The sequence below is a fragment of the Crocodylus porosus genome, unplaced genomic scaffold (genome assembly GCF_001723895.1).
Source record: "Crocodylus porosus isolate Cpor-Errol unplaced genomic scaffold, CroPor_comp1, whole genome shotgun sequence".
In the NCBI taxonomy this organism is placed as follows: domain Eukaryota; kingdom Metazoa; phylum Chordata; order Crocodylia; family Crocodylidae; genus Crocodylus; species Crocodylus porosus.
The window spans coordinates 46,855,776-46,874,999 of record NW_017728949.1 but is presented as its reverse complement, the minus strand read 5'-3'; the positions used below and the strand labels follow the sequence as shown (position 1 = coordinate 46,874,999).

General features: G+C 37.5%; 1 protein-coding gene across 6 annotated transcripts in view; it reads right to left on the bottom strand.

Annotated features, from left to right (window-relative positions):
* SCN1A (sodium voltage-gated channel alpha subunit 1) overlaps positions 1–17,377 on the bottom strand; it is a 177,492-nt gene extending 160,115 nt beyond the window's left edge. For 4 of the 6 annotated variants that reach the window (XM_019553579.1, XM_019553581.1, XM_019553576.1 and 1 more), the window contains exons 1-2: positions 16,858–17,377; positions 7,753–7,832 (exon numbers count right to left, since the gene is read on the bottom strand). The gene's annotated coding sequence lies outside the window, so the exon portion shown is untranslated. Of the gene's footprint in view, positions 1–7,752; positions 7,833–8,482; positions 8,676–16,857 lie in introns of those variants that run through there. The other 2 variants (XM_019553577.1, XM_019553578.1) reach the window with 2 other exon arrangements.
* Between the last annotated feature and the right edge of the window lie 1,847 nt (positions 17,378–19,224).

Here is a 19,224-nt window from a genome sequence, read left to right as displayed (position 1 = left end):
TCATCACATATAACACTACATTTCTTTCTTCAATTAAAGTGAAACTAGAGGCTTTACCAATACACTAGGAGCTAGAATGAAATTATTCAGTTTAAACTCAAATAAAAAACAAATATTACTATTGGAGTGTATAATAAATTGCTAGATTATACATAGCATTTAAAAACACACAAACTAGACAAAAATAGTCAAAAGATATTGTGTCTTGTAGTCATTATAGTTAAATGCACATCCCTAAGGACCAACCAAATTCACAGTGGGAGTGGGGTACACAGCAGCTCCTTTAATGCTGCAGGTTTCCCTGTGCACCTCCCACCATTGATTGGCAGGGGGGGCTCTGCTGCTCGCTGATTGCTCCTGATTGGCAGGGAGGCAAAAACCAGTTTTAAATATTTTGCCAAATGATCCTAGGACCACCTGGATACATTTTCTTTAACATGTTTCCTGCTATTGTAGGAGCAAAGGACATGGATGTCTTTGTCTCTGTTCCTCTCTTCTTGTAGCAAATTTATTGAGGGATTTTTTTATACTGCATTGCCTAAAATTATTGTGGAGCTTTGAGGGATGTTTTGTATAGGAGGAGTTGGAGTGGATGATCCCATTTAACTTTATGGAATAAACATATATTACATGGTTGACTGAAACCAGTGGGTAGTGTATTTGGTAGTTGGGACAGTCTCTTCACTTCCATGTTCCTATGTTCCACCATTCTCAAGAATCAATTTCAATATTAAAATAGATTTTAGATAAAAGCAGTTCTTTTCATTGGACTCTAATTGAGAGTGGACTTAGTACAATTATGTAACATATATTATTAATGTCCTACAAATGTTAAAAGCAGTGGGCTGCTGCTTATTTCATGCTTAGTTTAAACTTCCTATGTAAAGCAGATCTCTCTGCAGGAATCTGTTGGCATATATACACATCCTTTTTTTTCCCAGTGATGCGCCAGAGATCTGCCACTTTGGAGCAGACTCAATTAATCAAGTCTGCTCCACACACAGACTAAGCTGAGCTGCACTGCACCATGTGCAGCTGTATAATTGGTGAAATACATGTCAGTACACAGAAAATGGTGATGGTGCACTTTTGAACTCAAGTACCTCCAAGGGGTGTTAGTTCTAAAGCGCACCACCACCATTTTCTCAGCACCGATGCACATTTTTCCTTCAAAACGCCCGGTGCTACAACTCATGGCTATGTAAAAGTACCTTGTGTGGCTTTTGAATCTAGGGCTGTGCGAGGCTTCCGACAGAGCTTTGGATCCGGAGAAGCTTTGGACACTTCGGGGTCTGAAGCAGCATGTCTGGGTTGAAGTGATGGCCTTGTTTGGCTTCCTGAAGTGGTTCGGAGCTCCCAAAGAGCTTCGGAGCCGCCTTGGAGATCCAGCCATATGGCATAATGGGGAAACAATAAAATATCTATAACTTTGTTGGGTTTTGTCCCATTTGGATGAAATTTTCAGAGATAGTAGACTCTACAGATAGGATAAATCCTCTCAAGTTTCAAGAAGATCAGTATAGGGGCTTGGGGGGAACTGTACCCCAAATTCTTGAAAGCAAGACTCCTGTCATGTCTGTGTGTTACAACACAGGGGGATCAAAGCTTCAGGAGTGGTAGCTCTTATTGAGACCACAAAGCCAGCCAAGTTTCAAGAAGATCGGTGGAGGGGTTTGGGGGGGAACTGCCCCTCAAGCTAGGGATAAGCAAAACTGGTGCCATGGGTACTTGTGGAACTGATTGCGTCTGTCCTGGGGCAGGGAGGGGAGACACTGCTGCAGGCCTCCTGCTAAGCTGCTGTGTTACCAGATACCAATCAATCAATCAATCAACCATGATTCACTCAGGGACCATACACAGGACCTAGCTACTATATAACAACTTAACGAGCATCAATGAGCACCTACAAAACCAGGCTAAGGAGAGGAAAGAATCAAGACACTCAACTGCCCCAAGACAGAGACAGCCCTGGCACCAGTTTTGCCTGTCAGCAGCTAGGGGTGCAGGGCCCCAGGACCTCCCTGCATTGATCTCCTCGACAACTGGCAGGCATCACAGCAGGGGCCACCATCCCTGTAGTTGTCACCCCACTGTGCCTTAACACATGCAGTGTTACCCATGGCACGAGTTTTGCTTGTCCACAGCGTGAGGGGCAGTTGCATATTTAATAATTCTACTTCATACTGTACAACACAGATTTCTTATAAAAGAGCATCTTCACAGCCCATTTCCAGCTTATTCTGTGCACTTAGGGTCAGGTATTCCAAAGTACTGTATATCCCTACCTAAAGATGCATCTCACATTTAATGGACTTTACAAAAATCTGAATGTAACGAGAGCCAGGCAGCTAGGCAACCTACTGTGCACCTGTCTATAGCTTTGCCTACATTTAAAACCCCATTCTCAAACTGGCCGTGGTCTATGTAGGAAAAGTCAGTATATGAAGCTGCACCCTTGAATGTATATAGTCTTCCTGCAGTTGGTTATCTGTGCATGTGAACAACCAGTTAGTTTTCTAATTTGCAGTTTGCATTCTTGTTTAGTTAGTTTACAAGCACATTTGTAGATCTGTTTGTGTAAGAAATGAAATAAGGGCATATGTTGATTTCAATCTGATTGTCTATATTGCTTTTTATACTGATCAGCTAAATAAACATTGCTTTTTAATGATATTTTGCATGGCTTCATAGACAAACCCATTATGTGACAAAATGTGTAACAATTTAATTTGTTATGAAAAATTCTATAGAAGTGCCACATATTTTACAGAAGTGCCAAACATGGTTAAAAATGTTCCTTTGAAATGTCTAACATAGGATGTTTCTCCACCAGAAATAATAGGAAAAAATCTAATGCTGTTTATGCAAATTGTTAATTTGTTTTCATTACTTTACCTCCTGTAGAAACTTCCTTTATTCTTTCACATGATTTTTTTATGTTAGTGTCTTGCAGAATTTCCATGAAAATTTCCAGTCTACATAGAAAAATCTACCTGCTTACTCTTAAAATAATGATGTTATTGGTAATCCTAATTAATTTTTTATTTGCCCATTATTAATTTGGAATTGTAGTATTGGTAGGAATTTGTTTCAAAACGATATTAGGACTTGAAAACTTTGCCTATTTATGATAACCTGCAACTGTATAAACTTCTGACTTTACCAATCAGTCAGTAAAAAATAAACACAATTTGAAACTAAGACAAACCTACATTGAAGGTAAGTTCTAAATATATCCAATCTACCATTCAGAGGTATATATAATAAACATTTAAGAAAAAAAACTGAAAATCTCTTATGGAAGCTCTTCTCAGTGAAGTATTTTTAATGTAGCAGTTAAGAAGATATAGACAGTTCTCTATTGCTATATCTATTACCATGTATTTCAGACAGCATACACTTCTTTATCTTCCTTTTCTGAAAATAAATTTTTTAGATTGAATTTCCTTCCTGCCAAAAATGCCTTATATTGAAATCTGGCTCTTCTGCATCCACTTCTGTTTAATCATCTTCTGAATTATCCTAGTTTTCAGTAAAAAAATTGCACAAAAAAGTCTAATTAAATCTACCATAGATTTAACTGAGTTAAAATTTACACTGATGTAGACTGAGTTAAAATTGACCTGACTTATCATAGGTCTTTTTTTTTAATCTCTTTATTCATGTACTTGCTATCCTGATCCTATAAGACCTGAATGATCTAAAAGAATTATTAAGAAATCAGCTAATATTTGGAAAATAAGTTTCTAGCCATTTCAAAATTTAGAGTGGTACAACACATACATACACACACAATGTATGACATCCCAAAGAAATGTAATGGGATAATTTATTGAGTACTTTGAGAAATTCTAATTCATATAGCTTTTAGGCATTGCATGAATTCTGATCAATATATTCTTCTGTAGGTATCAGAGGCAATGCATATCTATTATTACCGTATAGGAGAGTTTGGAAAATTAGTTAATATAAGTATCATCATTTAGAACAGGGGTTTTCAACCTTTTTGGAACAGTGTACCGCTGGGGGCCAGACATGGAGCAGGGTACCCCTGGTGGCTGAATGCGAAGTGGGAGGGGTGGGGGTGGCACGAGGCTGAATGTGTGAGTTTTCCCCGCCCCCCATGTCTGGCTGGGTGGGCAGTACCTGCACAGCAGCGTGGCATGATGCATGTCAATGCTCCATCCCTGCCTGCCCATGTGTAACCCCTAGGGCCTTCTTGCATACTCCTGGTTGACAACCCCTGATTGAGAATATACAGTGCTGTAGGAACTTATTTTTAATATATGGTACTGTAATATTTCCCTTCCACTTCCATTTCCAGGTCTACTAAAGAAACTCTTTCTTAAAATTTTATCTGTGTCATCTTATCCTGAAAGGTTGCAACCTTCTTTTAGACTCTATGTTCATATGTAAATTTATGATAATTTGAAAAAAGTGTGGCTAGACTGTTAACAGTATTAAAGGAAATCAAACATCTTACTCTGAATCAAACACTGTAAAACAGGGAATAAGTAGAAATAAGTAGAAAATGGTATCCAAGGAGGGATGAGAGAATTCAAGTGCTGCTTGTGAGTAAATTTGGAATATTCCCAAACTCATTGGTTTAAAATGCACTTTTTAATAGAAAAACTTCTGGAAGCTTCCCTAAGATAACATACTTTACTTAGAAAGTCACACTGTTGAAACTTAGGTTGAGTCATCTCTGACCAATACCAACATCAAAAAACAGTCTGAGAGAGTCACAAGAACCTCTAGATATCCTCTTAAAGTACTCTATCTGATCTTGATATTCATGCAGTATTTGCTGGTTTTTGTAACAACTAATATAAATAACAAAAACATCTGTTGGGAGCAAAGAAAGCGACTATAAGAGGGACCAGCAGCAGAAGGACTAGAGTTTGAATCAAAGTTTATAAAGAAACAAAGGGGTGTCAAACCCTTCCGGCTTTGTGGCCTGGATGACGTGCTGGGCCAGTCCATGGCCTAGATCAGGAACCCAAGGAACGTGCCCCACTCCCTCGCGCCCCACCTGCCAGGACCCCTCCCACCCCAACCTGTTCTGAGACTGTGCCACGTTGGCGGGGGGGAGCAGGAGGTACATGTGTGGTGTGAATTCTGAGCAGGCTGGCATGGGCTCCAGCTGGTCCAGGATCTGTCTTGCATGTGGCACCCTTCCCCACCACACCCAGTATGGGAATGTGCTGTACTCTGCATGGAAGAAGCCACTACATGCAACACTGATCCTGGACTGAATGGGGTGGCACCATGGACAACATGGAACCCCGGCTCTGCATGCAGGCCTGGTCCAGCAGTGTGTGGGTCACAGCAAAGTGGGCCAGACAGTAGGGCTTCAAGCCCTATCTTTGATACTCTTGTCCTAGAGGGGGAGAGAGAGAGATTTTGGAGCAAACAATAAAGCTTGAAAACAGAAACTGAGGTAGAAACTGGACTTCTGCCTCCAACCAAACTAAAGTAGTAAAATGTAATGAAATAAATATGGAGAGGAATGGGACCATTGTCATAAATGAGAGGAGGATGTCTGGTAAGGTGATGAGAACATAGGAGAAGAAAACATAAGAACACTTTCTGCTAGCAGAGAATGAGGAAGATGGGACAGGGGTTGGATAGTACTTTGCCTGGGGAATAAGCAAAGATATTATTTGAGAATAACTTATCTAAGTGCAAGAGGCAAGGATTTTTGTGGTTAGACAATACTATTGATGGAGCAGAGCAGCATAGTATGAAGGTGTAAAAGGACATTTGGAACCATAGATATTTGAAATGCTGAATTTCTGAATTGGGAGCATGGACACCTGTAAAGAGAATGAAATACCCAGAAGGCAACAAGAAAGTCTGAAAATGCAGAAAGTGTATATAAAGGTCATGAACAAAGCCAGGACCTGGGTATGGTACATATGGGAATGGCAGAAGATAACAGTACTGGTAAGGAGAAGACAGGGTATAGAAGCAGAGTGTATGGATGCTTGCTGTATAATGGGAACAAGTAGGAGAATAATAATGACCTAAAAGCAAACGAAGTGAAATGAAAATGTGGTCTTACAGAGGGCCCTCAAATGAAAGAAAGTGAAGATCAGGAAGCAGAGCCACCTACAGAAAACTGCATAATTTAGATCAATTCCACCTCGGAGTGTGTGTACCTAGCCCAAGACTGCTCAAGACCAGCAGGAAGTCAGCCACCCCTAGTTTCAGCTCTGCAGATTAACGTAAGCAAAGAAAATAAATATGGATCATGCAACAAAATATAACATTAGAGCTCAGTTTAGTATTGGACAAAATCAAATATTAAAATTGTCCATTTATACAGCACATTCTATCATGTTTCCCGTTCTGCCAGTGATTTATTGATTTCAATGAAAATTCCAGCTATGGAAAGATGGTACGATGAGTTATAATGTGGATGGCCTCAATGATTCATTAGTCAGGCATGTTTAAATGATGACAAATGAATTTAAAAGTCACATTCAAATGTATTTGAGGACTTGGTATTTTAAAATCACCTCAACTTCTAAACAAAAATACTAAGTCACTACATTCTTTCATGTTCCCAATTATTTCAGTAGTTCACATTAAGTTCTGAAACTTTACACCAAACATGAATCCATGTAATATAAAACAGTAAGCTACAGCAAGCTATAGGAAACTAGTTTCATGCCAGAGTGATACAATACTATGATATAATAAATCTCGTTCTTGCTACTTTTGTGTCTTATGATGTCAATGGATCCATTCACTGTGTATCCAGCCCATGAAGCCGTTTTGCCTATTTCCAGCAGAGGCCAAGGATTTGGGGGTGGGATCTACTGCTGAATCCCCAGTGATGGAGCCCTGATGGGCATGCGTCAGTGGGTGAGCAACAGGTGTATTAACCCCCCCACCATCACTGCTGGGTCCAGATCCAGCCTAAGAGTCACTTTGCAGTCTGCATCAGGCCTGTAAGGAGCCTCATGGTCCAGATCCAACCCAAGGGTGCAGGTGGGTTTGAAGTATAGCATTCTCATTAAATTATATTAGTCAACCATTAGCCTCTTCAAATAAAGATACTATAAATATTTTTATTGTTTTCCTGGAGTTTCCAGAGAAAGATGTGAATTTGACCTCAGTAGAAATTTTCCTCCCTCCCAGATACTGCCTTCACAATAATGTGAATTAACTATGAACTGTAAAACTAGTACCTACATGATAAAGTGAGGGCATTCAAAGTTAAGGTTTATCCATCTGTCTCTGACCTCCTCTCACATCCAAATATTGCAGCAAGTGTTGAAGATAAGCTTACCTGCTGGTGTTAAAGTAAAGAATCACACAGCCTAGGCACAACCAAATAAACTAAAAGCATAACAGTGACTTTTCCCATTTTTGTCCATTTTGCATTAAATTCTCAATGTTAAATTTAATGCAGTTTTTCTTTTGCAGTAAATATACTGATCACTCAGTTATACGCCAAACTGAAAGTCAATATGAAAAGCAGGCATGCTTCAAGAGTGTGATAATAATATCAGTTTACATAGCTCAGGAGTTTGACATCACAGATATGAAACAAGTACTTCTGGAAACCAATACACAGTGAGGGCTTTAAAACACAGTCCAGCATTAAAATTAAAATGGCAGTTCAATTTGAAATACTGCAGAGGGAGCAACAAAAACTTTTTGCAAAAGAACGGGGTGGGGAGAGGGGGGAAGAATCCAAATCCAAAAGATGTGTGTTGGATGCGAATGTTTGTATGCACATACCTCAGACAAGTGGCAGAGGAGTAATCCATTTTAGAAAAGACGCTGAAAGAGCCTGATGTCCACCTGGCAAATTTCTTGTGCTGTTTAAAAAAGCAAGACGGTTCAGATTATGAACCGAGTCATATCTGCAGTATTACCACTAGTGCTGATCTCTACGTAAGTAAAAGCAAGGCTTGCCTGCTGTGTATACAGTTTGAAAGATTTTCACAGTCAGGAAGGAAAAAAGGCAGCAAGCCCTGCACCAAAATCTTGGGTAAGGCATTTGGCCTGGAACACAGCCTCTGTTTGAATAGGGTAGGATTAGCTGTATACCTCTGCAACTCTAGGCTTTGTAACCTTACTGCCTTTTTACTGTGCTTAACATTATGTTCCAGTTTGTGCTTTGCTCTAAGGAACAATATGATCCTTATTAGGTAGTTATCACTCCTAAATGATGGTTACGGAAATAAATTCCTTAAATTTAATAATAGGCAAACAATTATAAGAGCTGGCAAACATCCAAAAAAATATAAGGCCAATGAAATCAATCTTGTAACAGAACCCTGTGTTGCTAAACAGACCTGACTGACTGCAGCTTGTGAAAGGTTTTAAAAATCCAAAATTGGATCTCCTGTCTTAGCCCACACTTAGTATAAACTACAAAGCAAGCATTCTCGTTTGATTGAATAAAAAACCATTGATACCCATACAAATGAACTAAGATCTATGATTAAATGTCCTGTTGACTTACCTGAGACACCAGGCATTTCAAATATACTATGAGAAAGAAAGCATCAGAGATGGTGATAATGAAATGCTGTCTAATAAACTTGTTCAGGATTTCTAGCTCAAAAAAATGCCAAGTATTTACAATTGCTGCATTCTCACTGGGGAGGGGGGGAAAGAGAGACCTCTGCAGTATCCTTTCTGCTTCATCCTCAGCTTCCTGTTCTGAGGCTCACTCTATGGTACCTAATACAAATCAGCAAATAGCTTGCAAAAAAAAAAGGCAGATAGGGGGAGGAGGGTGGAAAAAAGAGAGAGCCATCGCCTTACAAGACAGCTCCATCTACTGGCAAAAAGAATGAATCTGTGGTAACCATTTTTTTTTTTTTTTTTTATAGCTCCTCTGGCCATAGTAGCATTTTTAACAAGTTTGTGCAAATTTATTTTGTAGAGTCATATTTTTTCTCAGAAGAAACCAAGGACAAGGACTAAAATAAAAAGTTATTTTAAAAACTTAAACAAAATATCCAGGAAAGTGCCTTTGTTGTTTTCATTTTATTTTTAAATATTTAACCATTTACTTCTGAAACATAAGCACAAGAATACAACTCAATTCTTCTTGGAATAAATGATCTTTTTATACCAAAGCCCATGTATTGTGATTTATGATGTTGACACAAGAAGGTTGTCCAAAACTGATCCCTTGCATTTCACAACTGACTACCTTTTTATCACCATCTTATTTTATAACTCATTACAGCATATTAATGATAGATTTACCATTATGTAGGATAGGGTCAATTAAAAAACCTTAATGTGCCAGCATGATATGATATCATATCCATACATAACAAACTGTCTTGCCCGTCAAACATTTTGTTAGACAGCTGTGATGTCAGAACCCTGTATTACAAGGTTTAGAACAGCAGCTAGGCAGCCAGACCTGGAGCCTTTACAAAAAAGCTGCTTTTTAAAATTCAAACTGCTAAGTGACAGTGGCTTCCAGCATAATGAACCTACAGCTGCAATGGCTCATGGCTTCTTTTTTATTGCCAAAGCTAAGTCTGAGAGAATATACACTTCTAGTTTTGCTTTTGTGGCAACCCCCTCCCCCCAGTTAAAACTGGAAGGGCTATAGACAAATACTTTTCAAAGTCATATCTGCATCCACACTAGGGTGAGGTGGGTGTTGAGTAACCAACGATTTAAAGAGAAGAGGACAACAAGCAGGGTGGTAGCAAGCAGACCAGGATGAGGAGATGCTGAGAGAAAAAGAGGAGAAAATAATAAAGCACTTACTTCATTATATACCATATGAATTAGGCAAGTGCGGATAAAAACAAGTATTCATCTGTATATAATGATTGTTTTCACCAGTATAGATACTGAACATTCAAATGTCTAATTCAACAACTCTAAAAAGTCTATGATAAATTAGAGCTACCAGAATCAGTTTAGATGCTGCCCTGATAGGATGCATCATGACTTATTTTATATATAACACAGTGAGAAACAACCTTTTTTTGCAGGCATGCCACAAATTAGCCCCATATCTTCCCCCAGTGCTATTCCCATCCTCCTTCCCCTGTTTGATCAGCTGTTCTGTTTCACGTTCCCTGTTCTGTCCTCCTACCCAATCTGCTGCTCTGCCTTCTGCTCCCTGCCTGATTTGTTTTCTGCTCCTTGGCCTATCTCCTCCCTGGTCTGCCTTGTGCCATGCACGGTGACTGCCTATGCCACTTGTAGCACCTGTTGCAGGTTGACACCCCTATACAAACGTACGGGATTTTTGTGATGGTATCATTTGTGCCATATTTGACTTATTCTATATGGCAGAGGTTTTCAACATTTTTTAAGGAGTGTACCCTTTCTGGAGTGTACCCCCTTCCAGAGGAGGATGAGGGCTGACAGCCAGCTGGACACGAAGCCAGCAGCACACAGCAGTTGTGCAGAATGGTGAATGGCAGCGGCAGGAGGCGGGGAGCTCACACGGTGGCTGCTGCTGCCATTCACCACTCTGCGCCACTGCCACACGCTGCTTTCCTGCACTGCTGTGCATACCCCCTGGGGCCGTCCCAAGTATACACAGGGGTACGTGTACCCCTGGTTGACAACTCCTGCTATGTGGAACTGAGATCCTTCAACTCCCACTGACTATACTGGGATTTAGGGGGCTCAGATCCACCCAGCAAGTGCCTTGCAGCTTAATGTCCAGCTTGTGAATATTTACTAATAGTTTGAGGTTATAAGCATGTTTTCTAACAACTGCAATGAATTTAACTTGATATATGCTTAAGTGTTTGCAATGCAAATACTAAAATGAGTAAATGGATATAAGTAGAGAGGTAACAATTTTAGACTTCTAAATATTTAGTTAAAAAATAACCCCCCCCTAACACTTGGTTACTGAGATTTTAAAAAGCCACATATATATATATATAATATATATAAAGGTGTGTACATGTTAGAACATTAATAATTCTATCAGAAAAGGCTATTGAAAATAAATTATTTTCTTGAAAAGGATGCAATTCAAATGCCATACTTTAAAATTAAAAGTATGTGAAAGTAAAAAGTGTCACAGTTTCTCATAGATTAAAAAATCTATTATGTTTTTACTTTGTATGTTAACTTTAACTTTTAAAATGCTATCATTTTACTAATTAAAGGTCCTAGACTCAGAAAAGTGGAAACAAGTTTTGTGTACAGGGCAAGAACACAATGGACTACAGTTTTGAAAAGGTTTTCCCCTTAATATACCTTAAACCTAACTCAGAAAGACTTCACATTTACTATGTGGCTTGTGGTTCTTCTGCTAAGATGAACAGTGAGATCACCAGTTGTAAGCTTTACATCTTTTGTTATTCTGTATGTAGGCCACTGAACAGTTGGCAAGCAATTCAGGCTGGTCAATTGCTACCTAAATTGCATTTGATTCGAGGAACTAGAAATGTAAAGAACCATGATCTAGTACCATTTGGTTGCATCAAACAAGCCTCTGAACTGTTGGGTTCTTATTTAGGTTTAATCATTTGTCATTTATCCTTCACATATATTACAAAGTTCTGCAATGTCCTTACATTACTTGTAGAAAATCAGTTCCTTGTGGTGATTGAAACACCTTTGAGACAGAATCCCCTTCAAGGTTTGGAACAATTTATAAGCATTCAATCAGCATTAACTGTCTCATTCCTAGAGGAAGTGTTTTTTAGCACATCTGGAAATAAAAAATACAAAATAGTGGCAAATACAAATCTGTAGATAAAATAAACAGCAGAATATTCATTCATGAAACTTGGAAGTATAAACTTGTTTCTGATCATTTGTGCTCCAAGCTACTTTTATTACATATGCACCAGCTTTAAATTGTGTCATTCTCAAAATGGACTAAATAATTAATAAGAAAACAATACCCCCCAACTCAAATCTAGACAGACAAAGAAATGTAGACATTGCAGTAAAAATCTTTGATGTCTTTAGTGAGTTAGTTTATCTACAGGCATTTTGTAGTCCAATACTTGTACTGACTTTTTAATACATACTACAACATAAGAACTCTATATTTTCCCCAACTCAATCACAATTTTATATACTTTAGTGAGAAATGCATACACTATAAAAGTGTACATTCCTGAACAGGCCTTAAAGATCTACTTTCCTCAAGTATTACTGGTAAAGCCTAAACTGTTTTTCAAGACAAATACTTAATATAGACACTGACTTAAGGTACTTTAAAGGACTTTTTAAAGAATATGGCATAGGAGGTAACTATTTTGGACTGGAGCTCAAGTTTCATTGGTCACACTGTATGTTGAGGTACTCACATCTAGATCCATCAACTTTTGAGTGGCAGAGAGACCCTGTATCTTTTCTATATAAACCACCTGGTCTGGGATTAGAGGGGGTCAGGAGGTTTTCTCAAGGCCATAACAAGTCCTTACAAACAAACTAAACTTCCACCATTTAAATCCTCACCATATTTTTAATACCTGAAAAAAGAACTTAATGTATATCTCTCAGCAAACTGAACATCACAAATCAAGTAACCTGCTCCCAAAAGAAAAAGGAGAAGGAAAAGGAGTCATTAAAAAACCTATCTTGTGTCCATATGTTTAAACAAGACAGATACCAATGTATAGCTAATTAATAGAAATGAACACAAGTAACTTTGTGATATATGTTTTATTCACCTTGTTAAAATCCTTGTCACTCTTTTATTGCAGATATAGTGAAAAGTCTTCACACCCACTGTGAAGCATGAGTAATCAGCTCCAATTGGTCTGGGTACAAGAAATCAGCCCAGCAGGCTACATCAGCGCTAGTACGTATGTCTCACAATTGTTATGAGAACCCTGTGGCTGCAGTAAATCCCATATTTCCTGAAACTTTGCTCCACAAGCACCAATGGTTAATGAAAATGCATAGTGGAGGACTGAGCTGCCCAGTCCTATTCCTGTTCTTGCCTCAGCCTGACTCTGACCTATCCTCAGGCATCTCTGTACAATTGAGAGAGGACAAACTACAGAACTACATAACTATGGTATTGAGGTGGTACACACTTCCTGGTTAATCCTAGCTTTCTTTGGTGAATAGCATGACAATATATGAAGGGGGATACTGACTTTTTTTAAAGCATAAACAAGTAAGTATGTCAGTATTCCTTCTGAGAGGCTCCCACTGCAGTGCAGCTCCATGTTTTATGAAGTCAGAGTTAAAACTATGAACCTTACATTTCTTTACTATTCTCCAACACCATTTAAGCTGTAAACAAGAAGACCTAATGTATAACATGAAGAAACCTAAAGAATTACTTCTCAAAAGTGCAGTGATGAGAAATTACAGGAAGCCAAACAATTATCAAAACTGAAAACTATGCTTTGAGTACACGCTGCAAACAATAGTATCAGAAATGATCAAAACATACAGTTTAGTTGCCAGGGACTTGTACAATCTCCCAGTTTCTCTTTTGCTTGCTTGATGCTCTAGGGTTCATATCTAATCCAAGAGATGTACATGGCTTGGAAAATGGGGAAAGGAAAGAGTCCTTAATTACCCAGTGAAAGAATCACTACAGATCCTGCACTCGCATGAGGATAAACTAGGAAACCCAATGGGTTCCTGGAAGAGCTAAACAGCAAACAGGGCTGGAAGAAGCCACCCTTGCTGAATAACCAGGAACTAAAGAACCATCCAGACAGAACAAAAGATTGCTGTTTCTGCCTTTGCATAAAAAAAACAAACAACTCAGATAAAGAAAGGTAATTTTTTTTGTACTGGAAATAGAGACCGTGTCGCTCAGTTACACAATGTCGGTCTCTAGAATAGCAGAGCTGTATATAGATTCTACATGAAGAGATTTGTCAAATTTTACATAAAACTAAACACACACAAAGAGTGGCAGTCTGAACTGTAAAGGATTTGGATTTTTATAAGCTCAGGCCCATCTGTAAAATTTGTGAATTAAAACTTTAGAGGCCTATATACATTCAGAACAGAAGAGAAATAAAGTAAAACTAAGATGCTAACAGCTAGTTTTTTTCCACAGAACACTAAACTGTAAAGGTTAATTTAGCAAGTACATAGGCACAACCTACAAACATATTATAACTACTGCCCAGTTATGATGGACAGCCTCAATGTCAGGTCTCCTTCATGTAATGTGACGTTCTCAAGTTTTTTATTGTAAATTGCTCACAATAAAATAAATTCAAATTCTTCAGTAAAAGAATTAATATCACATATGCTTATGCAAAATAAATTAGTCCTAAATAGCTTTTAATTCATAGACTTATAGTATTTTTCTTTTGTTCCTTATATTTAGTATACTGTTCAGGAACTTTCAGATTTAGCAGGCCATGAAAGGACCTTATGCTGCAGAAAATTGTTGGCTAATTACTTGGGACAGGAGCAGGGAGAGGGTGCCCTAGGAAACTCAGTTACATAGTATGGAGACAGGAAAAAAATGAGGGATATTGTGGGGCAAACCAGGATAGTGGCCATTGTGTTTATTAACTGAATCCTTCTATTTGATTGCAGAAAAACAGAAGGCAGCCAGTAGTCTATGTCCTGCAGTAGCTGATACAGGGTGGCTTCATTTCATATACTGTAGTTTGGGCTTCAGGTTCCATTCCTCACCCCATACTGACATGGCTCAACACAGCTTGTTTACATGGGTTACATACTCTTTTATGGACTTTAACACTCGGTATGCCAACCATTCATTTGGGCCTCACTAGGCTGAGATACTGTGACTGCCTTTCTCTTTCCCCAATGCAGAAAAAAGAACATAAAAATAAAATTAAAAAAGACAGCACTGAATACTTAGTAAATAAATCAATGACTTATGAAATATAATAAATTGTTAATGTCTGTTAACACTTCTTGAGTTAATACTAAAAACTAGTGCTGAAAATATTTAATATTCATAATACCCTATCCCCCTTATTACATTTTACCTTCATATGTGTAATGACAAAATATAATAACTCTGCTAAAATACTGTAGGCCTAAACCAGTTAACAAACTTTCATCTGAGCACTAAGAGTGCATCATTACAATACTACATGATACTCAGCAATTTTGTTCTAAAATTCATAACTGGTATTATACATACAATTGTTTTAATAGCTCACTTGTGATATTTTTGTATATTTTCAACCACTATTACCCTCTTTTTCACTTGTAAGCAACAGCTGAAGTTAAAACAGATGTTTTCAGGGTATCAAACAGAAGTTGTATTTTTTTTTAATTTAGCTTCTTGGTTCACAAATTAATTAATGAAGGTCTTAACTTAGCACTTCTCCTAAATTATACATATAGTAGCTCTGATCATCACAAGGGAAAAATTCCATTCAGTAAATAGTGAGATAAAACCATTATAAACAGTCAACTTTAATGCTTGACTGTTGTGCCAGAGGAGACAGAGCCCTTAATAACTATGAAAGAATAAAAGAACTATTTACATCACTTAAAAGCAAAGTGCTACAATTATTATAACCATTTTTTCATTAAATGATATAAAGAGTTGTTTTGCAATATAGGGAATAAAGTGTGTCAAAGGAATTTTCATCATCCCCAGTTACATTTGTTTTTGAGCAAATATACATCTTTATTTTTATCTGAATTCAAGGCAAGGTCACATTTTTCTTATGTTGCATTTCTTTTTTTTACTTATGATCAAAGACAGCTGCTATAATCTGTATAAGAATATTATTTAAAGTTAATGTATGAAAAGGTCTCTTTTTCAAAATCCTAGCAGTAAGCTAATAGAACAGAATTGGTTGATAAACATGCTGACTGAAGTTGTTTTCTCTAAGACATTTCCAATACAAAGGCCACTTGCTTTTCCATATTTGCTAATGTATTTAAATTAAGTAAGCACTTCAATTTTAAAATTACCACCTCCTTCAATTCAGTCCTGCCAAACCTTTGTTTTGTTGAACACAATGCTTAATTGCTGTCCAAGGTGCTGTAACACAAATGTGGGCTGTGGAATAAAGGGCTCCAGATACAGGCAAATATTGTCAAATGCATTCCACTGCCTCATTAAACAGTTGCCATACCTAAAAAGCAACCCGGCCTTGCTGAAATTCCTTACATGAGACTGCAGTATAAATGGTATGCTGTTACTTTCTAGGGCCTAATCTACTGCATTCCATTAGTGATCATCCTTTTCACCACCTGAAAACCTTCACTGTAGGAACATTCGGTAACAGTCTATAGACAAATCAATTTCATGGTTTGCCTGGCCTGTTTTTCCAGGAGGGTGTTAAATTTAAAATATTTCTTTAAGATCTACCTGATATATCACAATCTGATACAAGTTTAGTCAGCAGATGCTGTTTTGGCATTCTGCAGAGCAGTCATGAAATGCAGTTTTATCTGCAGTATCAGGGGTGTACAAATCCATGCAGTCATACAGTAAATGATATCCAAATATCCTATGGGTTTTCAATGGTGCCATTAAGATTAATTTAACAAATCAAAGAAATAATATATAAAGCAGGGTTCTTAATGAAGGAAGCATATATGTAATTTGAGGCAAATGCAGTGCAACAGCCAACAATTGCAGCAAATCTCTTAGAGCTAATAGCCAAATCTAATAATGCTTTCCCACAACACCTTCAAGTAAATGGATTTTGTTCACTGTTTAATCAGTCAAATCAACAATAATCCCCACAAGGATAGAGAAGATGTTATTAAACAAACTCTAATTTATGATTCATTTATTTGTAAAGTGTCTTAAAACTGGTATAGCTAGAAGAAGAAATACTCTGCTTATTCAAGCATGCTGACAAAGCTGGTTTCTCCTAGCAATTTATCTGCATCTCACAGCAAGCCTGAGTCATCTGCATAGAAAAATAGCATATTTACCATTAAATCATGCAAAAAAACATTTACCCAAGAAGATGTAGCAAAGGTCAAAATCCAACTTCCAGACCCCATGAAGCAATAAGCTGAAGGAGGAATTCCACCAGCTTGCTCAGGCCAGCAGTGTCTCTCCTACACTTGACCTAGACTGCCTTACATAATGAAGAATCAGTGCTGTATCCCATGTGGTAGAGCAAGCTGAATGTCATCGCTGGCAGGAGTAGGGAGTACTGGCAGCAGGCAGGCTGGTCGTTAGCATGGAAATCACAAACTCTTTTTTTCCTGAGAGCTGTGGGAGAAAAGACAAGAATAGAGCAGAACTGCTGGTGTCATTCCTTCTCTGGAATGAATGACTGGAAGGAATGAGGGTGCTACAAATGTGAGGCAGACAGCAAGTGCAAAAGCTCCATCTGTGCTTAATATAAATGTAACACAATTCCTGTCACACTGTATCTAAAGGACTGCATAGCTACAGCTAATAAGAGAGCAACAGCAAGACAATGTGAGGAAGGAGAGGCTACTGCTGCATATACTTGTCTTTTTATAACCCTTTATGGTGAGTAGAAGAAAACAAAGAAGGTATTAGAGAAACTTTAATGTTGTAATTAATTTCCAAATGGAACATTTTATTCCCCAAAATAAATCTTAGTGCATGTTGGTTAACTAGTTTCTGGAAGAAAAAACATCTGTGATTTGCCTTATGTGGCATTACAGAGGTTAAATTTATTAACTTAATGGGGATTTTGATATTTTTAAGCAAGGCTGGGAAAAACATATTCCTGGCTCTGAGAGTTTTCAAATTACTCTTTGGAAGAAGGATTGGTATTTCTAGTCTATTTTCTGAAGATGACCTTTTGGGAATTTCCTAGATTATTATTATTTGGAACATAGCACTTCCTTTCTGTGGAGGGCACAAGGGGAAAACACAAATCTAAGGCTTAGACAGAAGCTTAGTTGGAGAAAAACTTGGAAAGATTTTTGCTACATAGGAAATGTGGTTTTATGATTAATTACAATTACTGTATGTGATTTGGATTTCTTATTTCTGGTTTTGTGTATTGAATAGTAAAAATATTGTGAGTACTGGGAATGTAAATACAGAACATAACTTATTTCTATCATGAAGATATTATATATTCCTTCATTAATACAGGAACTCTTGAGTTTTTCTGATTATATTTAAAACAACCATGACTTAATAAGGAGAAACCATTATGGTACATACGTGCCTTTATCATAAGGGCATTAGCAATAGCTAAGCAGTGTTTACAATGAATGTAGCACCTGAAATTTAAAAAGAAGCATGAAAGATTTAGCTATGATTAAAGCTCCAATATATTCAAGTAGTGATGCTTTTTGCTGTTTTTTCCCTAAGTTAACAAAATATCTAATTTCTGAGTGAATAGATGCTATGGTAAACAGCACAACCATTTTCAGCATAGCTCTGAGATGCTAGGTTAAACTCTTATCTGCATGGAATACCAAAGGAGCAACTCAGTGACAACACTGCAGCAACCCAAAACACCAGGTCACTGAATTCTCAGTGTACCGCAAAAAATTTAGCCCCCTTCTGAAACTACGAAATAGCAAGAGTTAAATCAGGTTTACAAAGGTCACCTGGGATATTATATTCAAATATGCCCACAGTTGGCAGAATACAAGCCTGTTCTAGTTATTTCCTCTGAAATGAGGTATTAAAATTTGGGAGGGGGAGTAAAAATCTGTAAACTATCCCCATACCCTTTTCTTTTTCAAAAATGTTACATGTCTTTTCCTAAAAAAGTGCTAAACAAACAAAATATGCAATAATTCATATCATCCTTTCTCCTTTCACTATAATAATTTTAAATGATATAACAGTTTTTGATTGGAAGGGATAGACAGCTCTTGACTCAGTTAAATAGCATATCTATAGGTCTAATGTCTAATCTGGAAAGTAATTTAAATCCAAAATACAGTAAGAATAGTATACTTGCACTGAAAGTTGTGTTTATTGTCACATTTAAAATCAATGTGCTGTTAACTGTTTTAATGCAGCTGTTTCATCAAGTTATCATGTTATGTTAATCACAATGTTATTGTAGATGTTTTCACTTACTTGTTGACATTCATTATTAATATGAGTGTTACAATCAATATTTTTGATATTTCAATTTATTTAATACAACTACATGTTTAAAAAAGAACTAGCAGGCAAAAATACCCTAAAAAGTGTATTCACATGTGTGATCAATAGATCATACGGAAGAATCATGTGCAGATTGTGGAAGGTAGAGCAGCAAGTTCATTCAGTCCATCTCCATAAGATTATGCTTTCCAGATATGTGAGGCATTAACTATTTGTACTCTTTATCTTCTGTGTACATGCGCACACATATGTATTGCACAGAAGTCAGT